The sequence below is a fragment of the Lynx canadensis genome, chromosome B3, assembly GCF_007474595.2.
Source record: "Lynx canadensis isolate LIC74 chromosome B3, mLynCan4.pri.v2, whole genome shotgun sequence".
Lineage (NCBI taxonomy): Eukaryota > Metazoa > Chordata > Mammalia > Carnivora > Felidae > Lynx > Lynx canadensis.
This window is the reverse complement of record NC_044308.2, coordinates 9,824,987-9,852,531: the sequence shown is the minus strand read 5'-3', so window position 1 is coordinate 9,852,531 and position 27,545 is coordinate 9,824,987. Positions and strand designations below refer to the sequence as shown.

The 27,545-nt window shown below is 41.4% G+C and overlaps 1 long non-coding RNA gene across 2 annotated transcripts; it reads right to left on the bottom strand.

Annotated features, from left to right (window-relative positions):
* On the bottom strand, window positions 1-27,545 carry LOC115515541. 2 transcript variants are annotated; one of them, XR_003969314.1, is made up of 4 exons: window positions 27,395-27,545; window positions 6,276-8,259; window positions 1,020-1,135; window positions 1-866 (listed from the first exon to the last, which is right to left on the bottom strand). It is a non-coding gene; the product is annotated as an uncharacterized LOC115515541 (long non-coding RNA). The 2 variants fall into 2 exon arrangements; XR_003969315.1 differs by lacking the exon at window positions 1,020-1,135.

Below are 27,545 nucleotides of genomic sequence, written 5' to 3'. Positions count from 1 at the left end.
TTCAGGCAATAGAAAAGTATAAAAGAAAAAATAGCGAAAATGGACTCATATTGTACATCTAAGCTGGCAACTTGCTCTCTGGATTAGACGGTATGTTGGGTATCTCTTCGTGAGCATCCTTCCCACGGCAGGCACCCTCTTTACTTTTAAAGACCTGAGGTCTGGCTGTAGTGACAGGAGTCAGCTGCTGATATGAATCCACCATTTCTTCAGCGCTGTCTGTCTCCTGGTTGCAGCCTATTTGCATGAGTGTGGGTAGAGGCAGCTGGGCCCAAGGAATTCATCTGTGCAGAGATGTGCCCCCAGAAGGATGGGTTTTCCAACTTTTTGTCACAGCGGCTCTCCTACAAGGGCATCTTTGTAGCAGGAACCTGCTAGTCAATACTGCCAGGGGGAAGATGCTAATTACTTGAGCATGGTGGTAACCATCCACATGCAAAAAAGCTATCTATCAAGGAGCTTCCGGATGTATCTCTGAAAGATCTGAGAAGTAAGCGAGGCAGCAGGACTGAGCCCCAGCCACGGGCAGCATGTGTGGGGGTCAAGTTGCCTCTTGCACACGTGATAGTCCTACAGCTTTGCTTCCAACAAAGGTACCTAAATAGAGGTGATATCTCCAGGATGCTGAAATAGGGTACAGCAGCTGTTCTCAGATCACTGCGTTCCATAGTTCCACACAGGTGCCTGCCTCTTTCCCCTAAGGTCGCTGGGCTGGGGCCAGGAGGATGGCAAGCGGGGCAAGGTTGTCTGTCTCAACAGCGACACCATGTGGCAGGACCAGCAACGACAGTCAAAAATCCTGAACACCATGGTTTTCCGGGTTTTCTCTGCTGAAGACGATAGTATCCAGGAATCTTGGAGTACCTCTGGTGGGAGTTATCACAGGAAAGAGGATAGCAGGAAAAGAAAAGATACATTCTCACTGTAAGCAGTCCGGGATAATAGAATGACTTCAGTTAAATATTAAAAGAAATCTGTGTCTCAAGCTGATGAATAAGGATGGTAACAAAGGCAGCTACCTTTTGTTATGTATCCTCTTTGATTCAGGAATGTGAAGCGCTATGTATACCTTAGCTTATTTACTCTTCACAGCACGACTTAGAAGGTATGCATTTCTTTTCATCAGTTGAGGAAACTGTAAATTAAAAGAAGTTAAGGCACTTGCCCCCCCTTTACACGTGCCAGCATGTGGTAACACGGCTGTTCTGACCTAAAACTGCCTAACCCCCAACCGGTGCTCTCTTCATGATTCCAGAGAATATGAGGAAAATAAAAGGAGCCAATGTCCTGGGACAGAAGTCAACGCATTCCATTCCCTATCCCTTGTAGGTGTGGAGGGGTCGGAAAAGATCTAAAAGATTCCAAAAACCCAAGGATAGCATTCCTACAGATTGAGAATTCCAGTTTCTAACATCACCACCTCCAAGCCCAAATCTTATAAAATATCTACACATTTTCACCTCCAATTTTTCATTGTAACTGGTAAAGATCAGTGGTCAAAGGTATCAATAGAGAGTATTCTTCTTACAATTATATGTCATACAGATTTCCTGGGCACAACGCCCAAGTTGGCTTAATTTATTTTTATTAGTTAAAATAGAACTTTGGGGGTGCCTGGGTGGCTCAGTCAGTTAACCATCTGACTTCCACTCATGATCTCACAGTTTGTGGGTTCGAGCCCTGTTGTCAGGCTCTGTGCTGACAGCTCAGAGCTGGAGCCTGCCTTGGATTCTATGTCTCCCTCTCTCTCTGCCCCTCCCCTACTCACACTCTGTCTCTGTGTCTCTCAAAAATAAATGAACGTTAAAATAAAAATTTTTTAAAGACCTTTGTAAAGTTCAGGTGTTTTATTAAACTGCTATCACCTAGTCATCTGCTAGTAGCACAAATGTGTGTGACAACTGAAATGTATTGTCAACACAGGAAACACTCTATTTCCTAGTATCTTCACTAATAGCCCAACCTAACTCAATGCACAGTAATGTTCTGACAGTCAACCCTCCCTTCCCTTCTCCTTACATTACAGTCTTCAGGAGCTTTGACAGGACTGAAGGTATATTAATCCGGGATCCTTTGATTTTAAAGAAGGAAAACACACTACACCAGTTCATAAGAAGTTGTGAATCGGCTCTCTAAAATAATCTTTTCTCCATTTTCCTCCACAGGAACATAATGGACTTAGAAAGCAGCAAGTGTCCAAAATTTTTGCTATGGACAAAATGTTAATGAATGTAAACCTCCCAGTGTGAAAGCTAAGGTATAGTTGATGGAAACCAGTAGTTGGAAAGTGATGAGGGGGTGGAAGAGGAGTGAGAATAAAGTTATCATACAAAATGGGGAGAGAAGGGATCCCACCAACAACTAATGGAATGAAGAGGGTTAAAATGGTAACAGCAGAGGAACAAAAATGAGGATATAACTGGAGGAGGAGGAGGAGGAGGACGGGGCAGGGACGTTGGGTGTGTATATTGGTTAGCTATCACTGAGTAACAAATTACCCCAAAACTCAGCAGCTTAATACAACAATCATTTATTACCACTTGCCCACCTGCAAATGAGCTGGAGTTCAGCTGATCTAGGCGCAGTCTGGCTAGATAGCTTTGCTTCCTTCTGTGGGTCTAGGAGTCCACTGGAAGAGCTTTGCCCCACATCTTTTATCCTTCTCTGGAGACCAGCAGGCTCATCAGGTGATGGCAGAGGTACAAGAGAGCAGATTCCACCGCACAAGCAATCCTCTAATCCCTGACTGCATCGTGTCTACGAACATCCCATTAGCCAAAGGATATCACATGGCTGGGCCCACAGTCAAAGGGTGAGTCACGGAGGAGGGAGGGTCTGCAAAGCCAATGGGCATAGAGATAGGGAGGGGTGAGGATGGCAACCAACGGAGGCAGAAAGGTGGGTGATGGGAGAGGAGAACTAAATTCTACCAAAGCAAAAACTAATAGAAAATATTCTATGAGATTGATTGGGTAGTGGTGGGTGTTTATTATCTAGAGAAGCAGATTAATACTCAGAGACCTGAAAACTGAAACAGAGTTGTTCCCTTCCAGAGATTAGTACCAAGATGGGGAGGGCTGGGTTAAGGTTTGTCAACTTTTCATTTGTTGTTTGAATTTCTTTTTTTTTTTTTTATGTTTATTTATTTTTGAGACAGAGAGAGAGCATGAACGGGGGAGGGTCAGAGAGCGAGGGAGACACAGAATCTGAAACAGGCTCCAGGCTCTGAGCTGTCAGCACAGAGCCCGACGTGGGGCTCGAACTCACAGACTGTGAGATCATGACCTGAGCCGAAGCCGGTCGCCCAACCGACTGAGCCACCCAGGCACCCCGTGTTGTTTGAATTTCTAAACTCTGTACAAATATCGGGGCGCCTGAGTGGCTCAGTCGGTTAAGTGTCTGACTTCGGCTCAGGTCACGATCTCACAGTTTGTGAGTGTGAGCCCTGCATCAGACTCGCTGCTGTCAGCACAGAGCCCGCTTTGGCTCCTCTGTCCCCCTCTCTCTCTGCCCCTCCCCTGCTTGTAGGTGTGTACACTCTCTTTCTCTCTCTCAAAAATAAATATTAAAAAGAAATTTAACTGTGTGTAAATAGTAAAGATATCTGTAATTAATTTTTTTATTCTAAGTAGGGGCACCTGAGTGGCTCAGTCCATCCTGAGTATATGACTCGATTTTGGCTCAGGCCATGATCCCAGGGTCGTGGGATCAAGCTCTGCATCGGGCTCCTGCTGAGTGTGGAACCTGCTTAAGATTATCTCTTTCTTGGGGCGCCTGGGTGGCTCAGTCGGTTAAGCATCCAACTTCAGCTCAGGTCATGATCTCACAGTTCATGGGTTCAAGCCCCACATTGGGCTCTGTGCTGACAGCTCAGAGCCCGGAGCCTGCTTTGGATTCTGTGTCTCCCTCTCTCTGCCCCTCCCCCTCCCTAAGATAAACATTTTAAAAAAAATTTTTTAAAGATTCTCTTTCTTTCTCCCTCTGCCCCTCTCCCCTACTCTCTATCTAAAATAAATAAAATGAATTTTTTTTTCATTTTTAAATAGACACTGACCATTCTATACAATGTAGCAGACTAAAGATTAAAAACAGGCAATCTTCCCCATCAAGTAGTTCACGGTACTGTCAGATGGAGCTCTAGTGAGTTCAAGCCCCGCGTCAGGCTCTGTGCTGACAGCTCAGAGCCTGGAGCCTGCTTCAGATCCTCTGTCCCCCTCTCTCTCTCTGCCCCTACCCCGTTCACACTGTCTCTCTCAAAAATAAATAAAAATTAAAGAAAACAAAATGAGTTAGAGGCTTAACCGACTGAGCCACCCAGGTGCCCTGGCAGGGGGATCTCCTGAATGAGTCTTGAAGTACAGGACTTTGAGAACAGCCTCTCTCTCTCCTGCCCCAAAATCTTTAGAACTGGAAATACATATGTTTCAACCCATCGCTGTCCTAGAAAGCAAGGAGGACTGTCTCTGGTAGGTGGGTAACTTCAGTAAATAGCTAAAAAACAGGGGGCATCCATCTGAAGAAGGAAAGTACAGCTTAGGGTGTGCTCAGAAAGCTATTACATCACTTTGGGGCAATTACCCACCAGAATTGAAAGCCGGGAATCGAACACGTCTTCACACACTCGTGCCCATAGCAGAGTTATTCACAATAGCCAAGAGGAGGAAACAGCCCAGATGTCCATCAGTGGATGAATGGATGGACAAAACGTAGTGTATACATAAAATGGAATATTATTCAGCCTTTAAATGGAAAGGAATTCTAACACATGCTACAACATGGATGAACCTTGAGGACGCCACACTAAGCTAAATAAGCCAGTCACACAGACCAATACCGTATCACTCCCCTTCACAGAGACAGAAAGTGGAGTGATCGCTGCCAGGGGTTAAGGGAAGGGGAGTGGGGAGCTAGTGTTTAATGGGTGCAGAGTTTGGGAAACGTTCTGGAGACGGATGGTGTCAATAGTTACACACAATGTAAATGTACTTAATGCCGCTGAACTGCACGCTTAAAAGTGGTTAAAATAGTAAGATTTTATGTTACATATGCTCTACCGTGATACAAGAAAGAAAGCAAGCTTTGTGAAGCTGGGTATGAGCTGCAGAGACCTCCCAGCCTGGAGGCCTGGTCTGAGGGGACCAAGATGACTGTCATTAGGCAATTAGATGGAGATTCTAGGAGGGGCCTCATGCAAATCAAACTACAAGTCCCAGTGAGTCAGAAGAGTGAGCGTGAGCCCCTCTGTTGGAGAGGCAGGGCAGGGAAGTCCAGCAAGATAGCGTTCACACGGGGGATAAAACACTAAACCATACTCCATGCTCCCATTGGAAAACACGTGTGTGTAAACACATAGAAAAAGATCTAGAAGCCTACCACTGACTGCTATACCTCTGGGGAAAGTAAAGGAGAATTAGAGCTTTCCCCGAATGTTTGGGTTGTTTGGGTTTTTCTTTTTTAGGGTTTTTTTATTTTTATTTTTGTTTATTTTTTTAACTTTTTTTTTTGTTTTTTTTTTTTTGTTGTTGTTGTTGTTGTTTTTAAATTTTGAGACAGAGAGAGACAGAACATGAACAGGGGAGGGTCAGAGAGAGGGAGACACAGAATCTGAAACAGGCTCCAGGCTCTGAGCTGTCAGCACAGAGCCCGACGCGGGGCTCGAGCTCACGGACCGCGAGATCATGACCTGAGCCGAAGTCGGCCGCTTAACCGACTGAGCCACCCAGGCGCCCCTATTTTTATTTATTTTAAAGAGAGAGAGAAAGAGAGCAGGGGAGGGGGGCCAAGGGAGAGGGAGAGAATCCCAAGCAGGCTCCATACTCAGCACAGAGACCAACGAGGAGCTCGATCCCATGACCATGAGATCATGACCTGAGCTGGGTGTTTTGACACCAAGAATATATTTGTATGTTTATACAAGCATATATTTATATAGGAATAACTTAAGTTTCAACGAGAAGAGGATGGTGTGCTAGTTTCTTTGTTTTAACTACACATGTCAACCACCATAGCAATATCTATTGTTTGACAACATCCCCCAAAGGTTTTCAGTACCGCCCAGGCGCAAGCTCTATCAATCTTCATAGAATTACAAAATTTTGTTCCCTTGGGGACACGCCCTTGACCTGTCATTGGGGAACACACGTTGCAGGAGAATTGTTCCCGCTGCTCCCCCGGCCCCTCTAACCCCTGCACCAACAACGGCATTGTAAGTGCACTGAGGACTTTTCCGCTCCGTGCCTGACCCGCCCTGCCCATGCTGCAACCAAGCAGCTTACCTCTGCCCCCTCTTGACCTCCGTCTTACTTTGTCTGGGATGTTTTGTGAGTCCAGTGTGCACCTGGGAGTAAAACAGGCTTCAGTTCTGACTCGGCTCCTTGTTTAAAGTTATTCTGACCGGCCACCCGGCCAGCTCAGAGCTGGCATTTTATTTCAATCTCCATGCTTCTCTTTCCCCATTTCAAAGCCTGTAATAATACTAACGTCTCGTATGGTAAAGTTGTCGCAAACGCTGAAGAAGAATGCAGAAAGTTAAGATCGTCTGCACGCAAACCGGTAGAAAGGGATATTTGTCTGGGGAAAACACCCCAGGACATCTTGGGAAGGTTCACCGCACAGGGATTGCTGCGTGGGCACAAGACTTGTTTCTCCGGCTAAATTGTAAGGCTGTCCAGGGTTTTGTCTGCTACTTCTCCCACGGAGCTTTCCGGCTTGTCTTCTTCACTGGCCATCTCACTTTGGTGTGCTGTGAAATGCTCATCCCGGCAGATGGCACAAGAGAACTGAGTCAGGGAAAAACAGCCTGCACGTTTCAATATGCACAGAGAACTGAGTTAAAGCACCCACGCCTTCATGTGCCTCTGGAACAGCCCTAGACATTGACTTCACAATCATTATAGAACTCTCCTAACAAGTGTTGGGTCTGGAAGTCATGAGGGTAACCATTGTATCAAAAAATACGATGTTGCCGAGATCCACTTATTCAAGAACATTCATTCCCTGAGCACCGCTGAGGTCCTAGAGACACAGAGATGGACACAAAATATTCCCTGCCTGCAGGGCGTTCACACTCTGGTTAAAGGCCAACAAGGAAAGGACAGTTTGCATTTTGCAGGGCTGTCCTATAATGACAGCAGTTGCCTAACTGCTGCCTATAATGACAGCAGGTGGCCCGCGTGAGCCATCCTTTCTGCTGCAGCCACTCTGTCCAGCCTCACTGTCTCAAACCCAGCTCATCATCTCTGGCCTGGGTTACTCCAGAGAACCTACTAAGATATCTCCCTTACTTATCTCAAGTTCATCCTCAGGGTAAATCTTTCTTAAATGCAAATATCATTTTGCTAGACACCACCCACTTTACAAGATTTAACAGCTTTTCACTGACCTCATAATAGCACTCATATCCTTAAACTTACTTATAAGACCTTTTGTGATCTGACCTCTGCATTCCTCTCCTGCCCCAACTCTCCTCCTCTCCTGCAGTCCATACATTAACCCAAGAGGTATGCTTCTAATTTTCCAAATGCTTTTTATCCCCTGCTGGTCTTTGCCCAAGTTGTTTTTCTTTCTGCCCAGAATACCTTAAAACTAAGACTCATTCCCTCCCACCGGCTGTTGTCCATAATCTGGCTCACTAGTACATAGAGTTCAGGTTTCAGATTAGATGTTACTTCCTTTGGGAAACCATATCTTACAGTACAGGATTTGGGTGGATAACCCTCCTGGGTACCGCATAGCACTCTCTGCTTCCGTTAGAATTTACCCCATCTCAGGTTTGCCCTGTCTACTGAAGCATGTAATGTATCCCCATTACCTGGCACAATTCTTGGGGCAGAGCACCACTCAATCGAAATTAACTAAGTAGATGAACAAGGAAATCATAAAACACAATTGATACCATTCAAGGAATCGTAAGATCTTTGGCGCACGAGCAATTCCCCCCGTGTATGTCAGTCGTGATCTCTTTTCATCAAGAAGTTGTCCACCACACGTGCTCAGATAGTGCAAATAGGCTGGGACATGGAGAAGGTCACCTTATCGATCTTTTCACCCACAGCAAAGAAGTTCTATAAACTAAACAAAAACAAAAATGAATTGTTTTTGATTTTTCACAATGTCTTCTTGTGTCTTCCCAGGTGGTTAAAATGCAAGCATTTTAACAAAGGTACTGTTCGAGTTTCCAGCAGGGTCAAGGGAACAAACAAGGTATGGTAAGACATCCAGAGTTCAGCAAAGGTGAGAAGCGGTCACCGCCCCCAGGGCCTGTTGAGACAAGAGCAGGAAATACTGTTAGCAGAGGGAGGAAGACTGGTTGGTAGAGTTCTGTTTACAGAAGGAGGACTCAGCAGGACAGAGCACGAATCTGGGAGGGGAGGGAAACAGAGTAACCTGCATCCTTACCTAAACGAGCTCCAGGAGAGCAGAACTGTTTCTTCTATATGTCCTCAGAAAAATGGAATTAAATATAAAATATAGAGGTTCGTGTTTTTGAGTGATTACTTTAAATATATAGAGAAGTCCAGAAATTAATAAAACAGACACCCACATTCCACAACCCACATGTCCCATGTTAGCTTTTTATCGTGACTGCTTTGGACGTGTTCTTTTAAGGAAAAATAAATTGCAGATCAAGTTAGGGACACTCTCTCACCTTCCCCCATCCCTCCACTCTCATCTCCTCCTGAGATCGTCACTAAATTGGTGTGTATTACTCCATTCCCTGTGCTGCTACGTGTGTTTATATCCACAAACAATAAATAACATTGTTTTGTGTCACTTTGTATTTTACAAAGTGGTTCCAAATTGTGTGTATCCTAACACATTGTGCATCGAGTACAATGTTTCTGAGGCTGCTGTTGGTACCCAGGCAGATCTGGTTCGTTTGTTTTGACTTCTATGTGCTTTTCCATCCCATGAATATTTACATTGCCTGTGATTACCAATATATTTGAATTCATTTCCACCATTCTTATTTTGTGTTTTTTTCGATTTATGCCTTTCCTTTCCTGCCCTTTGGGCGGTGTATGGGAGGTGGGGGGATGGTGAGTATCATGTTTTCTTTATCATCTTAGTTTCCTCTAACCATCTAAGAAATTACAGATTCTGTTTCTTTTCTTTTATCTTAAATCATTAACACTGCATGGTTACCATCAAGAAAATATTAGGATATTAAAATGTTTTCACTCTGAATCATCCTCTCCCATCTTTCATGTTATTGCTGTCTAGTTCCTGGAGCCCCTGGATGGCTTAGTCAGTTAAGTGCCCAACTCTTGATTTCGGCTCAGGTCATGATCTCACAGTTTGCGGATTCAGGCCCTACATCAGGCTCCACACTGACAGTGTGGAGCCTGCTTGGGATTCTCTCTCTCTCTCTCTCTCTCTCTCTCTCTCTCTCTCTTTTCCTCTCTCTTTGCCCTTCCTGTGTGCTCTCTCTCTCTCTCAAAAATAAATAAGGGTAAACCTTAAAAAATTATTTAAAAAACAAAACCAAATAAAGTATTAATTCCACATCTTTAACCACAAAAATAAAATCATTAAAAAAAATTTTAAAACAGTTTATTTAGATTTGCTCACACTTACTAATTGCTTTGCTGAACTTTGTATCCTTACTTCTCCCTTCTTTCTCTGAACTGTATCTTTCTCCTTGAAGCCCACCCTTTAGTGACTCAGCAAGAACCAGTGAGTGATTGTTTTAATCATCATGTAAGTATTCTGGGGCCGCCTGACTGGCCCCGTCAGTGGATTATACGACTCTTGATCTCAGGGTGGTGAGTTCAACCCCCACATTGGGTGTAGAGATTACTTACAAATAAAAGAAATTAATTGTTATGTAAGTATTTTTATTTTTTCAATGTTTTATTTGCCCCATGCCCCCTGAATGATAGTTTAGCTAGGATAAAAATCACCGAATACTGAAGGCTACATATTCCTTCACCTCTGGCCTCTACTGTTGTTCATGAGAACTCCGCTGTCCACAACATAATCTCCTCCGTGGACGATCTGTTTTGTCTCTCTGGTTCCTTATTTATTTGTTTGTGTTTGTTTTTCGAATGTTGGAAAACAGTTTCAAATTTAAAGAAAATGTGCAAAATATCGTACAAGAATACTCATATACTGTTATGTAAATTCACCAACTGTCAACATTTTACTCCATTTGTTTTATTATTTGTTCTCTTTACACACACACACACACATTTTTCCCAAATCATTTGAAGAAGGTAAGTCATATATATCATGCTCTTCACCCCTAAATACTCTACTATATATTTCCTTGGACGTTCTCTTATATAGCCCTCAGTATACTTATCAACTGTAGTAAATTTAAGAATGATACATTGTACTGGGGTGCCTGAGAGGTTCAGTCCGTTAAGTGTCCAGCTCTTGATATCAGCTCACGTCAGTATCTCATACTTCTTGAATTGAGCCTTGCATGGGGCTCTGTGCTGAGCATGGAACTTGTTTGGGATTCTCTCTCTCTCTCTCTCTCTCTCTCTCTCTCTCTCTCTCCCCCACACACACACACCTTTGCTCATGCTCACTCTTTCCCTCTCTCTCTCTCAAATAAATAAACTTTTAAAAATGATACATTGTATTTAATCTTTCAATTCTTATTCTGTTTTTTTTTTTTGAATGACCCAGTAATGCCCTGTACAGCATCATCTCCCCCACCCCCAAAGTGCACAATCCAATCTAGTCTTAGATACTGATTAGCTGCCATGAATCTTTAGCCTTCATGACTCCAGACTCTTTACGCAGCCTTTTTCTGTCTTTTATCACACGGACCATTTTATTACATGCCCCTCCCGAATTTTTAAATAGAATGTTCCTCATTTGGGTTTCTCTAATGTTTCTTCATTAGATTCAGGTTATACATCCTTGTCTGGAAAGTTAAGTTTATATTATCTGTGACTTTTGTAATCCCACAATTTAAAGATTCATATTAAACTAGTGTTTTCATGGGGCACCTGGGTGGCTCAGTTGGTTAAGCGTCTGACTTTGGCTCAGGTCATGATCTCATGGGTCATGGGTTAGAGCCCCGTGTCGGGCTCTGTGCTGACAGCTCAGAGCCTGGAGCCTGCTTTGGATTCTGTGTCTCCCTCTCTCTCTGCTCCTCCCTGGCTCACACTCTGTTTCTCTCTCAAAAAATAAATCAACATTAAAAAAACACAAACAAACAGTGTTTTCATGAAGCTAGACCCAGAAAGGTATAAGAAAAAGTTAATTTCATTCTTTTCTTCAGTCCATTCAAACTTTCTCTGCAGTTCCTTCCCCATTCCTACATGAAATCTCAAATAATAACCTAACAGTGGCATAATTGGGGGCTAGTCCAGTATAATTTTTTAATGTTTATTTATTTGAGAGAGAGAGAGAGAGAGCACAGGGGAGGGGCAGAGAGAGAGAGGACAGAGGATTCTGAAGCAGGCTCTGAACTGATAGCACAGAGCCTGTTGAGGGGCTCAAACTCACGAATCCTGACATGATCTGAGCCAAAGTTGGCTCAACCGACGGAGCCACCCACGCTCCCCAGGTCCACTATAATTTTCAAACTATAAATGTATTCACATTCACATCTTCCCTTCCACTGCTTGGAAAGCAGACATCTTTGCCCATCGTTAACGGAAGTGCAGATCGGTCCACACAGGGCAGCCACCGCTTGTCTCTCCACTACCAGGCAGGAGTGGCCCTACCACGGCCTCTTGGTTTTAGATTCTTCAGGAATGAGTCCTACATCCTCCGTAGGATCCTCCAACCTCAGGAAACACATGTCAGGCCTGCCAAGCAGCACCACTGAGGTCACTTTCTCTCAGCTTGAAACAGGGGGCCGCGTCCAACTGCTTGGTTTGAAATAGGGGGACGCAACGACATGCTCCTCCTCCGTGAATGGTCATGAAAATACAGCCTATTGGTAACTGCTAACAATTCCCTCTCCCAGCCTCTTCATCTTTCATGTTGTGTGTAAGTCCAAAGTCAGGAACTGACTCATATTGTCAGAACCAGTTTTGCAATCTGTTAGTGTGGCCTGCATTCGTGACCAAGAAGCTAACTTTGAAACTGGGTCACCCTTGTCACCTATTGACTTGTTCTCCATCTTTCGATCCGGCTGAAACTACAAAAGAATCTCATTTTCACCTCCAGTTAGACCTGTCTATTCTTCTGGAAAGTTCTCTGTCGTCATCATTTTAAATATTGCTTTTCCCAGTTTCTTTCTCTTCTGTCCTTCTGAAACCTCAGTTGGACACGTGTCGGTGTGCCTCATTCCGTGATCATTCTCTTCCCACCTCACAGCTTCCTTTCATCTTTCCCATTTCGTAACCTCTCTGTGGCATTCTGGGCAATTTCCTCAGAACAAACTTCCAGTTCACTAATTATTTCATCAGACGTGTGTAACCTGCTATTTATCCCGTCCACAGAGGGCTTTTCTAATTTCAACGAGAAAAAAAATTTTTTTTGAGAAATTCTATTTTTAATTGTTAAAAGTTTCATTTGGGGGTGCCTTCATGGCTCAGTCAGTTAAGCATCTGACTCCTTTTAAAAAATTTTTTTTTTGGGGCGCCTGGGTGGCGCAGTCGGTTAAGCGTCCGACTTCAGCCAGGTCACGATCTCGCGGTCCGTGAGTTCGAGCCCCGCGTCAGGCTCTGGGCTGACGGCTCAGAGCCTGGAGCCTGTTTCCGATTCTGTGTCTCCCTCTCTCTCTGCCCCTCCCCCGTTCATGCTCTGTCTCTCTCTGTCCCAAAAATAAATAAACGTTGAAAAAAAAAAATTTTTTTTTAAAAAAAATTTTTTTTTAATGTTTATTAATTTTTGAGAGAGACAGAGTGTGAGTTGGGGAGGGGCAGAGAGAGGGAGACACAGAACCTAAAGCAGGCTCCAGACTCCGAACATGATGTGGGGTTCAAACCCACAAACCGTGAGACCATGCCTTGAACTGAAATCGGACGCTTAACCGACTGAGCCACCCTAAGCCTCTGACTCTTGACCTCAGCTCAGGTGTTCACTTCAGGGTCATGAGTTCAAGACCCACATTGGGCTCCATGCTGGGCATGAAAGCTACCTAAAAAAAAAAAAAAAAAAAAAAGATATATTTTGCAAATGTATCTTTTCTTATAGTATCCCCTTCTTCCGCTATAATCTATTTGATTGTTCTAAGGATTCTTAAGTGACCTTCTCTTTCACATTAGTATACAATTTTAAGTCCTTAAGGTACTAACCCTTCCCCACGTTGTGCCTAGCAATTATTCCTCATGGTGGATGGTTTCCTTACATGGACTGTTATTTTTTTTTGCCATGACTTAAGACTTACTGGAAACCTCATGCCCCTTAGGTTATGAAAGTATCCCTTTAGGGTAGCTTTATATTTGCTTCTGTTGAATACTGTAGAGAGTTCGTCTGTCTGAAGCCAGGCTATCTATAATGTAATTAACATGGGGTGCCTGGGGGGCTCAGTCAGTTGAGCGTCTGACTTTGCTTCAGGTCATGATCTCGCAGTTGATGAGTTCGAGCCCCGCGTCCGGCTCTGTGCTGACAGCTCGGAGCCTGGATCCTGCTTCTGATTCTGTATCTCCCTCTCTCTCTCTGCCTCTCCCCCCGCTCATGCTCTGTCTCTCTCTGTCTCAAAAATGAAGATAGATAAATAAACATTTATAATGTAGTTAACAGAATTTGGATTCAACATTCACATGTGGCACAGGAATGCTGTTTGTGTTCTTCAGGAGAGATTTTTTCTCTACCCAGAACGTCAGACAGAGACCTGCTTTCTGGCTGCTTTCTTAGGATACTGGGAAGATTCTTCCAGTCCCCTTTTTTGGAGAAAACCGCCATTCCTTGCAATCTGGTTTTATCTGGAGGTTTGGATGAAGTAATTCTTTGTGTCACATGCTTCCTGTCACTCCAGGGGAGTTCAGTCCCCAGCCCCAAGTTCCCAGGGCTCATATCAAAATCTGGTCTTCCCTAAGTCGCTGTAGCATTAGCTGGTACACTTTCTGCTCTCCTCCTGAGTTCTCTTCTTCATGTGTGTCATCTGGGAATCTTATTTTTTTTCTTTGAGTGTGGCTTTGTTTTTATTTTTCCCAATGTTTTATTTTAAATTTTCCAGTATGTTAAAAGAAAAGTATGCTCAGCATCTGTATACCCCTCACCTACATTCATCTAGAGTTAGAGAGGGAGACAGAGAATGACCTTGGCTGGCTTCCTCTTTTTACCAAAGTCCCTGTTCAATTCTTTGGTTGACTTTTTCTACTGACTCCAACTAATTTGTCAATTAGGTGTGGGGCAAATATCTTTCCCCATTCTGTAGCATGTATCTTCACTCTTTTTTTTAAATTTTTTTAATGTTTATTTATTTTTGAGAGAGAGAGATAGCATGAGCAGGGGAGGGGCCGAGAGGGAGGGAGACACAGAATCTGAAGCAGGCTCCAGGCTCTGAGCCTTCGGCACAACTCAATGCGGGGCTCAAACCCACAAACTGTGAGATCATGACCTGAGCCGAAGTCGGAGGCTTAACCAACTCAGCCACCCAGGCGCCCCGTATCTTCACTCTCTTAATGGTTGTCTTTTGATAAATAGAAAAGTCTTTAATATGCTTACATTTAGCAACGTACTCCTTTCTGGTTAACTGATTTTTTGGCTCTTCATAAGAAATCATTCTTTACCTTTATTTTTTTTCTTTACCTTTATTTTTATGTAAATATATAGGAATGTGTGTGAATTGTATGTATGCGTTTTTATGAATTATACATGTAGTTTATATGTGTGTATGTATGTATACATGTGTATACACATGTTGGATAAACTACATATATAGATAGTATATCCAACATTTCTATACATTTGTAATAGAAGGTAGGGGTATATATTAGCTCAGTCCAGCATTTTGCCAGACCCTACGATATAAACTGTCAAGAAAAGCAACATAGAAAGAGCAATAAACAGTCAATGGACTTGAAGTTCAGCCTCATGACAGCACCTGCAGTATCTGTATGAGGAACTGTAGGTGACTAGACCCCCTAGAGTATAGTTTTGCTCTGTCTTCAACCATGTAGTTACCGCATTCCGTGTCTTCAAACCAATTAAATATTAATTGTGCTTTCCCAGGTGTATTTTTAGTCCAGACCTCAAATTCACATCATACTTACTAAGAAAAATTTTTAGATATACTTGCAATTGAATATATTTCCCAGGGGAAGCATTAAGGAAATCTGTTGTTAACAGTATCCATTTGTGACTAATAAAAAAAATTTTTTTAACATAATCCTTTAACTTACAGGAATCTGTTTTCTCAGCAATAGGATGATCATATAATTTATTATCCAAACCAAGACGTTTTGATACTGAAAGAAGGTACTGTTGATTATTATTCTGGAACAACTGGTATAAATATAAACTTTCCCAGGCATCTTTTCATGGGTTTCTCTACCCATTTAGAAATATACCAGACGATCTCAAAGATTTCTTCTAGTCTCCCATTCTATTACCCTATGAGAAAAAAAATAAAAATAAAGGAAACTGTTCTATTTCCTTAAACCCATTTCCTACTCTGATAAGTAGGTATGTTGCCTCTTCTATCACATGGCTTACTTTTTAATAACCTAGGCTATGGTGAAAATTTCAGCAATTCAGATAAAGGTAGAGGAAAAGAGGTAGCGGGACATAGGACCAGGACAGGCTAACGTTCCGTTTACCTTTTTCCCAAAAGCATGGAATCGTACTCACGTCTCCAGCACGTGACTTGCACCTTGTACTTAGTGACAGGGACGATCTGTAGTGTTTTGGAAGTGGTCCAAGTATGTTGAGTCTATGCCCAGTATGTTCGCTGGGAATCGAAGTTCCTCAAAACCTCATTTCTCACAGCTGTGTTTTCAGCGGGCCCAGACACCTCTGGCAGAACAAGAACACTGGAAACAGACCCACCCACATATCAGTGGTAACTTGGAACTCAACAGCAGTGGTATTTGAAACCACTGGGGAAAGAAAACACAATTTAAAATATACTACTGGGATAATTGGCATCATGCGGAAAGTGATAAATTAGACCCTACCTCACATAAAACAAATCGCAAATGTGAAAAACACTTTTGGAAGAAAATATAAGAAAATGTAACTTAATGATACTACAGTAGGAAAGCAATTCATAAGACACACAAAAAAAACACAAACCATAAAGTGTACACTTTACAAATTACAATTATAACCTCTGGATAAAAAAAAAGAGGTCCATAACAAAAATAAAAGGACAGCCATAGATAAGCATATAATCAACAAAGATTAATTGACTAAGATAAAGAAATAGTACAAAAAAATTTTAAAGACAGTCATATTAAAATGGACAAAGGATATGATCAGGCAGTTTACATAAACAGAAACAGAAACATCCAATGAACATATAAAAAAGATGGTCAGTGGAGGGGCGCCTGGGTGGCTCAGTCAGTTAAGCATCCAACTCTTAATTTGGGCTCAGGTCGTGATTTCACACTTTGTGAGATTAAGGCCCACATTGGGCTCTGTGCTGACAGCACAGATCCTACTTGGGATTTTCTCTCTCCCTCTCTCTCTGTCCCTCCCCACTCACATGCGCTATCTCTCTCTCTCTCTCTCTTTCTCTCATTAATGTTTAATGTAAATAAACACTAAAAAAAATTTTTTTGAAGATATTCAGGGGAAATGAAAATTAAAACAACATTAAAATATAATTTTACACCCATAACTTGGCAACAAGAGTCCGATAATACTAAGTGTGAACATGTCGAGAATAAAACAGTGCTGTTCATTGCTAGCAGAAGTGTAAATCAAGTCAGTTGCTTTAATGAACAATTTAATGGCATTATGTAATATTCAAAACTGCTTGTTTTCAACTCAGAATTACATGCTGAGGAAGAAATTATGGAAGTCACATGTTCACAAGAATTCATATGCAAAAATATTAATTGCAGCATTGTTTATAATATTATAAATTAAACCTATTTTTCCATCATTGGGGGAATGGATAAATAAACCAGTGGGATATTATATAGTAGTTAAACCAATATTAATTTTATAATTAAAAAAACTAAATTGCAAAGAAAGATACCACGATGTCATTTCTATATATTTTGAAAACAAAAATGACACCATATATTGTTTCAGACACATTCAGGTATACTAAGAAATATGAAAACATGATGGGAAGGATACACACTAGCTTCAGGACACATGATTACTGGTGAGAACAGAAACAAAATGGGATGGGGTGCTTGGCTGGCTCAGTCAGTGAAGCATGTGATTCTTGATCTCAGGGTCATGAGTTCAAGTCATAGAGACTACTAAAAATAAAATCTGAAAGAAGGAGAGAGGGAAAAAGAGAGAGAGAGAGAAAAGGAAGGAAGAAAAAAGGAAGAAAATGGGATGAAGAGTGGTAAATTTTGTCCATATCTTCTACCTCATTCTTTCTCTCTTCTTCAAAGATTCTGTTTTACATATGTTAGATCATTTGGTATTGTCCTATAACTCTTAGATGCTCGGGCCTTTTTAATTTTTTTCGTTTTTATTTTCTCTTTCACTCCTCTTTCAACAGCTTACAGATTTAGTTCCACAGGAGGAAAGGCTCCTGTTTTCATTTGGGTAATTTCTATTGACCTGTCTTCAGGTTCATTCATTCTTTCTTCGGTAGCATAAAGTCCCCTGAACTGCTCATTGACAGAATTCTTCATCTCTGTTACCTTGCTTTTATTTCTAGGCGTTCTATTTGACTCTTTCTTATATTTTCCATCTCTCTGCTGAAATCCCCCATCTTTTCATGCATGCTGTCCACATTTTCCACTAGAGCCTTTAACACATAATCGTAGTTACTTTAAACTCCCTGATAGTTCAACATTTGGATAGTCTCTGAGCTTGGTTTTGTTCATCTTTGTCTTTTAACAGTGGGTTATTTTCCTATATGTATATCTTATAATTTTTTTATTGAATGGACGGTGTGTTTAGAACAGTAACAACTGAGGTAGATAATATTTATTCTGGGAAATGGACACATGTCTTCTTTTGGTAGGTCATTAGTGTGGTGGTCATGTTGACCTAGTCAGATATTGAGTAGGGTTTGAGTTTTGTTTGCTCCTATGGTTACCTTCAGGCTTCAGATTCCTCTAGTGTTACCTTGTGCTTAGTGTGGGGGTCGGATGTCAGAGGATTTTTCTCAATATTTTTGTTCCAGTCTTAGCTTTCAACCTTCCCTGTGTGCCTGCACCATGCAGGAGTTCTCCTTTGATACTTTTTTTCCCACCCCAGTGGTAAGTTGCTATTGCTTGTTACTCAGTGCTTGCTAGCCTGAATAGGGTGAGAGAGCGGGGTCAAGAGGAAATTCTCTGTTATCCTGGAAGGTCATGTATGCCTGGGTCTCAGAAGTGTCACATCCTTAGTGATTCTGTCCTTCTTCCCCATGGCAAACAACTCTGCTTTATACCTTTAGAAGGTCTTATTCAGGAGATAGCTTCCTGCACCTTCCCTACCAGTAAGAGACCACTAATGATATTGGTCTAGGACTCTTGCTTAGAATTATTTTCTACCCTTTTCCCTGAAATAAAAATGATTTTTTTCTTTTACCTTTCCCCCAGCTACAGTGGGGCTTCACCTGTGTTTCTGGGGGTGAACACTCCTCTTTCAACAGCTTACAGATTTAGTTCCACAGGAGGAAAGGCTCCTGCAGTGGTGACCAATCTCCTCAAGGTCTAAACAACCCAGGCAAGCTTCTTCTGGTCTCCCTTATTTGCCTCAATCTTTCTTGTGAGCACTCTACAGAGGTCCATGGTGAAGAACCTACTAAAGAGTACAAGCTTCCCTTGTGTCTGGGTATGCCAAGATTCCTTTACTATCATTGTAACTCACATTAAGCCTTCCAAAACTCATTGAAAATTTTAGTTGACTTCTTACTGACTAGATTGGTACCAGTGTTTCTTCCTCCCAGGCTCTGCCAAGGGAAGCCTAGTGCTTGTATTCTGACTCTCCCTGTCTCTCCTTGGAAGTCTACTTTATCACACTCCAATCTCAGTTCTCAAATGGATTCAAAAAAAGTTATGATTTTGTAGTTTGTCTGGCCTTTTCTTGTTGGGCAGGAGTGGCACTGCTAGCTCTCTACATCCTCAATGAAAGTAGAATCTATCTATATCTTTAATTCTTCATTTCTTAATTTCAAATATTAAAAAATTTAAAAACAGATCCAAATTGGCCAAGTGTTATCATATGTTAAATCTGTTTGGTGGTTCCATGGTGTGGCAAAGATTTTTTACCTGGATACATCATCACTTTGAATAAAAGACTTAATTTTCTGCCCACCATGCAATGAGATGTAGCCACATGACTAAATGTGAGCCAGTAAGATGTGAAAATGTTGTAGGAAACTTTTCAGAAGTCTCTTAAAAGAGGAAGAGGCATTCCTGTGGTGTGGGATGTGATTGCCGGAGCTCCAACAGCCATATTGTAAGCATGAGGGCATCTCAGGAATGGCACAGCAGATAACTAGAAGTTGAGTTATTAAAGATGATGTTGTAGGAGTGTCAAAGCAGCACTGGACCAGCTACCTACAGGTGTCTTTAATGTGAAGGAAAAATAAATGCCTACATTGTCTAAGCCAATGTTATTATAGTGGGTGAAGGGGCATTCTATTGTCACCAATCTAAACCACTACACTTGATGTTGGTATTTTCTGTGTTTGAATTATTTCACAATTTGAAGTTTTACTTAAAGCAAAATTGCATATATAGTAAAAATACAAACAACATAAAAATATGCACTGGCAAAGGGAAATGTATAAAAATATTAACACTGATTACCTGTGGGTAGTGGGATTGTCTGTGATTTATTTCTACTCTTATCTTTCAATCTTCAAATTTTCCACATTGAGCATTATTCATTCGAATTTTTGTTTGTCTTATTGAAGCATGGTTTTCCTCCACTGTTGTCACTAATATGTCATTTCTACTGGGCTGTATAAAGAAATCCTTCAGCATTTGCTGCTCCCATATCACCTCTCTGCAGTTTCATCTTTCTTTGTGATTCTTGTCTTCCCAACCATATGGTAATCCTTTTTTTTTTAATTTTTTTTTTAATTTAAATACAAATTAGTTAGCATGTAGTGCAACAATGATTTCAGGAGTAGATTCCTTAGTGCCTCTTACCCATTTAGCCCATCCCGACTCCCACAACCCCTCCAGTAACCCTCTGTTTGTTCTCCATATTTAAGAGTCTCTTCTGTTTTGTCCCCATCCCTGCTTTTATATTATTTTTGCTTCCTTTCCCTTATGTTCATCTGTTCTATGTCTTAAAGTCCTCATATGAGTGAAGTCATGTGATGTTTGTCTTTCTCTAACTAATTTCGTTTAGCATAATACCCTCTAGTTCCATCCACGTAGTTGCAAATGGCAAGATTTCATTCTTTTTGATTGCCAAGTAATACTCCAGTGTGTGTGTGTGTGTGTGTGTGTGTGTGTGTGTGTACCACATCTTCTTTATCCATTCATCCCTCGATGGACATTTGGGCTCTTTCCATACTTTTGCTATTGTTGATAGTGCTGCTATAAATATTGGGGTGCATGTGTCCCTTTGAAACAGCATACCTGTATCCCTTGGAAAATATGTAGTAATGCAATTGCTGAGTCATAGGGTAGTTCTATTTTTAATTTTTTGAGGAACCTCCATACTGCTTTCCAGAGTGGCTGCACCAGTTTGCATTCCCACCAGCAGTGCAAAAAAGATCCTCTTTCTCCTCATCCTCGCCAACATCTGTTGTTGCCTGCATTGTTCATGTTAGCCATTCTGACAGGTGTGAGGTGGTCTCTCACTGTGGTTTTGATTTGTATTTCCCTGATGATGAGTCATGTGGAGCATCTTTTTATGTGTCGGTTGGCCATCTGGATGTCTTCTTTGGAGAAGTGTCTATTCATGTCTTTTGCCCATTTCTTCACTAGGTTATTTGTTTCTTGGGTGTTGAGTTTGATAAGTTCATTATAGATTTTGGATACTAACGCTTTATCTGATATGTTGTTTGCAAATATTTTCTCCCATTCCGTCAGTTGCCTTTTAGTTTTGCTAATTGTTTCCTTCGTTGTGCAGAACCTTTTTATCTTCATGAGGTACCAATAGTTCATTTTTGCTTTTGTTTCCCTTGCCTCCAGAGACATGGTGAGTAAGAAGTTGCTGCAGCCAAGATCAAAGAGGTTTTTGCCTGCTTTCTCCTTGAGGATTTTGATGGCTTCCCATCTTACATTTATGTCTTTCATCCATTTTGAGTTTATTTTTGTGTATGGTATAAGAAAGTGGTCCAGGTTCATTCTTCTGCATGTCGCTGTCCAGTTTTCCCAGCACCATTTGCTGAAGAAACTGTCTTTATTCCATTAGATATTCTTTCCTGCTTTGTCAAAGAGTAGTTGGCTATACGTTTGTGGGTACATTTCTGGGTTCTCTATTCTGTTCATTGATCTGAGTGTCTGTTTTTATGCCAGTACCATACTGTCTTGATGATTACAGCTTTGTACTACAGCTTGAAGTCTGGGATTGTGATGCCTCCTGCTTTGGTTTTCTTTTTCAAGATTGCTTTGGCTATTCAGGGTCTTTTCTGGTTCCATACAAATTTTAGGATCATTTGTTCTAGCTCTGTGAAGAATGCTGGTGTTATTGATAGGAATTGCATTGAATATGTAGATTGCTTTGGGTAGTGTCGACATTTTAACAATATTTGTTCTTCCTATCCAGGAGCATGGAATATTTTTCCAATTTTTTGTGTATTCTTCAATTTCTTTCATAAGCTTTCTATAGTTTTCAGTGTATAGATTTTTCACCTCTTGGGTTAGATTTATTCCTAGGTATTTTATGGTTTTGGTGCAATTGTAAATGGGATTGATTCCTTGATTTCTCTTTCTTTTGCTTCATTCTTGGTGTATGGGAATGCAACCTATTTCTGTGCATTGATTTTATATCCTGAAACTTTGCTGAATTCATGAATCAATTCTAGCAGTTTCTTGGTGGAATCTTTTGGGTTTTCCATATAGAGTATCATGTCATCTGCAAAGAGTGAAAGTTTGACCTCCTCATGGCCGATTTGGATGCCTTTTATTTCTTGGTGTTGTCTGATTGCTGAGACTAAGACTTCCAATACTATGTTGAGTAACATTGGTGAGAGTGGACATCCCTGTCTTGTTCCTGACCTTAGGGGGAAAGCTCTCAGTTTCCCCCATTGAGGATGATGTTAGTGTTGGGTCTTTCCTATATGGCTTTTATGATCTTGAGGTATGATACTTCTATCCTTACTTTCTTGAGGGTTTTGATCAAGAAAGGATGCTGTATTTTGTCAAATGCTTTCTCTGCATCTATTGAGAGGATCATATGGTTTTGTCCTTTCTTTTATTGATGTGATGGATCACACTGATTGTTTTGCAGATATTGAACCAGCCCTGCATCCCAGGTATAAATCCCACTTGGTCGTGGTGAATAATTTTTTTTAATGTATTATTGGATCCGGTTGGCTAATATCTTGTTGAGGATTTTTGCATCCACGTTCATCAGGGAAATTGGTCTATAGTTCTCCTTTTTAGTGGGGGGTCTTTGTCTGGTTTTGGAATCAAGGTAATGCTGGCTTCATAGAAAGAGTTTGGAAGTTTTCCTTCTATTTCTATTTTTTGGAACAGCTTCAAGATTCAAGAGAATAGGTGTTAACTCTTCCTTAAGTGTTTGATGGAATTCCCCTGGAAAGCCATCTGGCCCTGAACTCTTGTATTTTTTTTTTTTTTGGCAGATTTTTGATTACTAATTCGGTTTCTTTTTGGTTATGGGTGTGTTCAAATTTTCTATTTCTTCCTGTTTCAGTTTTGGTAGTGTATATGTTTCTAGGAATTTATCCATTTCTTCCAGATTGCCCACTTTATTGGCATACAATTGCTCATAATATTCTCTTATATTGTTTGTATTTCTGCTGTGTTGGTTGTGATCTCTCCTCTTTCATTGTTGATTTTATTTATTTGGGTCCTTTTCTTTTTCTTTTTGATCAAAGTGGCTAGTGGTTTATCAATTTTGTTAATTCTTTCAAAGAACCAGCTCCTGGTTTCATTGATCTGTTCTACTGTTTGTTTGGTTTCAATAGCATTGATTTCTGCTCTAATCTTCATTATTTCCTGTCTTCTGCCGGTTTTCGGTTTTATTTGCTGTTCCTTTTCCAGCTCTTTAAGGTGTAAGGTTAGGTTATGCATCTGAGACCTTTCTTCCTTCTTTAGAAAGGCCTGGATTGCTATATACTTCCCCCTTGTGACCAACTTTGCTGCATCCCAGAGGTTTTGGGCTGTGGTGTTATCATTTCCATTGGCTTCCATGTACTTTTTAATTTCCTCTTTAACTGCTTGGTTGGCCCATTCCTTCTTTAGTAGGATGTTCTTCAGCCTCCAAGTATTTGTTATCTTTCCAAATTTTTTCTTGTGGTTGATTTTGAGTTTCATAGCGTTGTGGTCTGAAAATATGCACAGTATGATCTCGATCTTTTTGCACTTGTTGAGGGCTGATTTGTGTCCCAGTATATGGTCTATTCTGGAGAATATTCAATGTGCACTGGAGAATAATGTATATTCTGCTGCTTTAGGATGAAATGTTCTGAATATATCTGTTAAGTCCATTTGGTCCAGTGTGTCATTCAAAGCCATTGTTTCCGTGTTGATTTTTTTATTAGATTATCTGTTCATTGCTGTGAGTGGGGTGTTGAAGTCTCTGACTATTATGGTATTACTATCGAGTTTCTTTATATTTGTGATTAATTGATTTATATATTTGGGTGCCTGCACATTTGGCACATAAATGTTTACAATTGTTAGGTCTTCTTGGTGGATAGACCCCTTGATTATGACATAATGCCCTTTTGCATCTCTTGATACAGTCTTTATTTTAAAGTCTAGATTGTCTGATATAAGTATGGCTACTCTGGCTTTCTTTTGTTGACTATTAGCATGATAGATGGTTCTCCATCGCCTTACTTTCAATCTGAAGGTGTCTTTAGGTCTAAAGTGGGTCTCTTGTAAACACCATATGGATGGATCTTGTTTTCTTATCCATTCTGTTACCCTATGTCTTTTGGTTGGAGCATTGAGTCCATTGACGTTTAGAGTGAGTACAGAAAGATAGGAATTTATTGCCATTATCTTGCTTGTAGAGTTGGAGTTTCTGGTGGTGTTCTCTGGTCCTTTCTAGTCTCTGTTGCTTTTGGTCTTTATTTGTTTGTTTGGTGTTTTTTTTTTTTCATCTTTTCCCCCCTCAGAGAGTCCCCCTTAAAATTTCTTGCAGGGCTGGTTTAGTGGTCACAAACTCCTTTCATTTTTGTTTGCCTGGAAAACTTTCTATCTCTCCTTCTATTTTGAATGACAGCCTTGATGGATAAAGAATTCTTGGCTGTTTTAACGAATGGTGCTGGGAGAAATGGACAGCAACATGCAGAAGAATGAAACTAGAACACTTTCTTACACCATTCACAAAAATAAATTCAAAATGGATGAAGAGCCTGAATGTGAGACAGGAAACCATCAAAACCCTAGAGAAGAAAGCAGGAGAAAAACCTCTCTGACCTGAACCGCAGCAATTTCTTACTTGATACTTCTCCAAAGGCAAGGGAATTAAAAGCAAAAATGAACTATTGGGACCTCATGAAGATAAAAAGCTTCTGCACTGCAAAGGAAACAATCAACAAAACTAAAAGGCAACTGATGGAATGGGAAAATATATTTGCAAATGACATATCGGACAAAAGGCTAGTGTCCAAAATCTATGAAGAACTGACCAAACTCCACACCCAAAAAACAAATAATCCAGTGAAAAAAATGGGCAGAAGACATGAACAGACAGTTCTCTAAAGAAGACATCCAGATGGCCAGCAGACACATGAAAAGATGCTCACCGTTACTCCTCATCAGGGAAATACAAATCAAAACCACACTGAGATATCACCTCACACCAGTTAGAGCAGCTAAAATGAACAAATCAGGAGACTGTAGATGCTGGCGAGGATGTGGAGAAATGGGAACCCTCTTGCACTGTTGGTGGGAATGCAAACTGGTGCAGCCGCTCTGGAAAACAGTGTGGAGATTCCTCAAAAAATTAAAAATAGATCTACCGTATGACCCAGCAATAGCACTGCTAGGAATTTACCCAACAGATATAGGAGTGCTGATGCATAAGGACACTTGTACCCCAATGTTTATAGCAGCACTTTCAACAATAGCCAAATTATGGAAAGAACCTAAATGTCCATCAACTGACGAATGGATAAAGAAGCTGTGGTTTATATACACAATGGAATACTATGTGGCAATGAGAAAGAGTGAAATATGGCCTTTTGTAGCAACGTGGATGGAACTGGAAAGTGTTATGCTAAGTGAAATAAGTCATACAGAGAAAGACAGGCACCATGTTTTTTCTCTTATGTGGATCCTGGAAAACTTAGCAGAAGACCATGGGGTAGGGGAAGGGGGGAAAAAAGTTAGAGAGGGAGGGAGCAAACCTGCTTCATTATTCTCTTTAAGTTTGACCTCTATATTGCTGATTCTCTGTTCTGCCTCATCCATCTTTGCTGCTGTGGCCTCCATTCAAGTTTGCAGCTCAGTTATAGCATTTTTTATTTCATCCTGACTAGCTTTTACTTCTTTTATCTCCAGAGAAAGGGATTATAATCTGTTTTCAATCCCAGCTAGTATTCTTATTATTGTGATTCTAAATTTTGGTTTAGACATTTTGCTTGTATCTGTGTTGGTGAAGTCCCTGCCTGTCGTTTCTTCCTGCTCTTTCTTTTGGGGTGAATTCCTTTGCTTTGTCATTTTGAGGGGAGAAAAAGAATTAATTAGGTAAAATAATTAAATTTAAAAAAAATAAAATTAAAAAATATTAAAATTAAAAAATTAAAAACAAACACACACACACACACACAAATCAAATAAATGATGCTAGATCCTAGGTGTGTTTTTGTCTGGGTGTTGAAAAGGGCTTGATAGATTACAAAAAAAGGGGGAAAGAAAAATAGGAAAAAAAAGGAAATAGTTTGAAAATGTGAAAAAATGAATACACTGAATAGACTAAAATGAAATGATGGAAGTAAAATAGAATTTGAAAAAATTTACACAAAAGTAAAAATATAGTAAAAAAATGAAAGAAAACTATTTTTAATAAAAATTGAAAATAAAAATGATTTTTCTGTATTCAAGAAAAAGAAAAGAAACGAAAAAGAGAAAAAAGAAAAAAGGGAAGAAAAAGAAAGAAAATTGAATAGATGGACCGGCAAATAGACTGAAATACTACTGAAATTACTTTGTTTTCCCCTATAAGTCAAACTATGAAGCACGTTATAGTCCATAAACTAAGCAGGGGGAGAGACTTGTGTTCCTGAAGAGTGAGGTTGGCCCAGTTGGGCAGGGCTTAGTGTAACGGCTCCGTTCTCCACTAGATGGCGCTGCTTAGCTTACTGGGGAGGATTGCTTTGGTGCTCGTAGGTACCTATGCGCATGCGCGGGAACAGTGGCCCTGACACCCAGCAACTCAGTCGCTAGTATCGAACTCTGTTCTCCCCGATGGGCAATTGTGCACCCATCCTTTGTCTTCGGCCTCTGACCACTCCCCGCTTTTACACTGACGATGACTAAGCCCCAGGCAGTCCTTCCCTCCTGAGTTTTATCTCAGATGCGGCTATGTTTACTGACCCCTTACTTCTGAGGGACCACAGCTCTGACCCGCTCGGCTCCTCTGCCGGACGTTCTCACCGAGCACTGGCCTGTGCCGGCCACACCCAGGAACATTCGCGGAACCCTGCTGCTGCCGAAGCCAAGAGACTGCGGCCGGGTGCCAGCCCGCCCCAGAAAAGGTTTGCGAGATAGTGCAGCAGCAGCATTTCAGGGACTATGGAAACTCACAACACACACCTGGCACCAGGCTTCACCCTTAACGACCTTGTTCCAGCACCAGTGAATGTGGCTGTTCTCCCGGGTCCACTGGGGCCTTGCCTTTGGGGACCCACACAGCCTCTACCAGGTGTCCCCCCAGCAGGGGAACCGCCTCTCCCCATGTGGCCTGAAGAACCCCGGGCCCCACTCTGCTCCTGAGGATCTGCCCTTCCCATCAGAGCACCACCAGGTATCGAGCTGCAGAGTTTCAGACTCTGTGCCCCCCCCTGTTTATAGTCTTAATGGAATTTAAACCCTCTCCTTTCTCCTTTCTCCCTTTTTAGTTCAGTCCCTGTGGCTGTTTCCACTTTTCCACTTTCTCTCCAGCTGCTTGTGGGTTGGGGGGGATGTTTTCCCATATTCTGTCCCCACCCCACCCCCCCTCTCCGCCCCAGTCTCCATCCTCTCTCCACCGCAAAAGTGGCTCCCTGCCCTCCACAGCTTCTCTCTCCCCCAGTTCACCTCTCTGCGCCACGTACCTGCTGATTCCGTGGTTCAGGTTGTGCAGATTGTTGTGTTATTCCTCAGATCAGTTTTCTAGGTGTGCAAGATGGTTTATTGTTGGTCTGGTGGTATCTCATGGACACCAGACACAGAAAAAACTTCCATGCTGTTCTGCTGTCTTGGCTC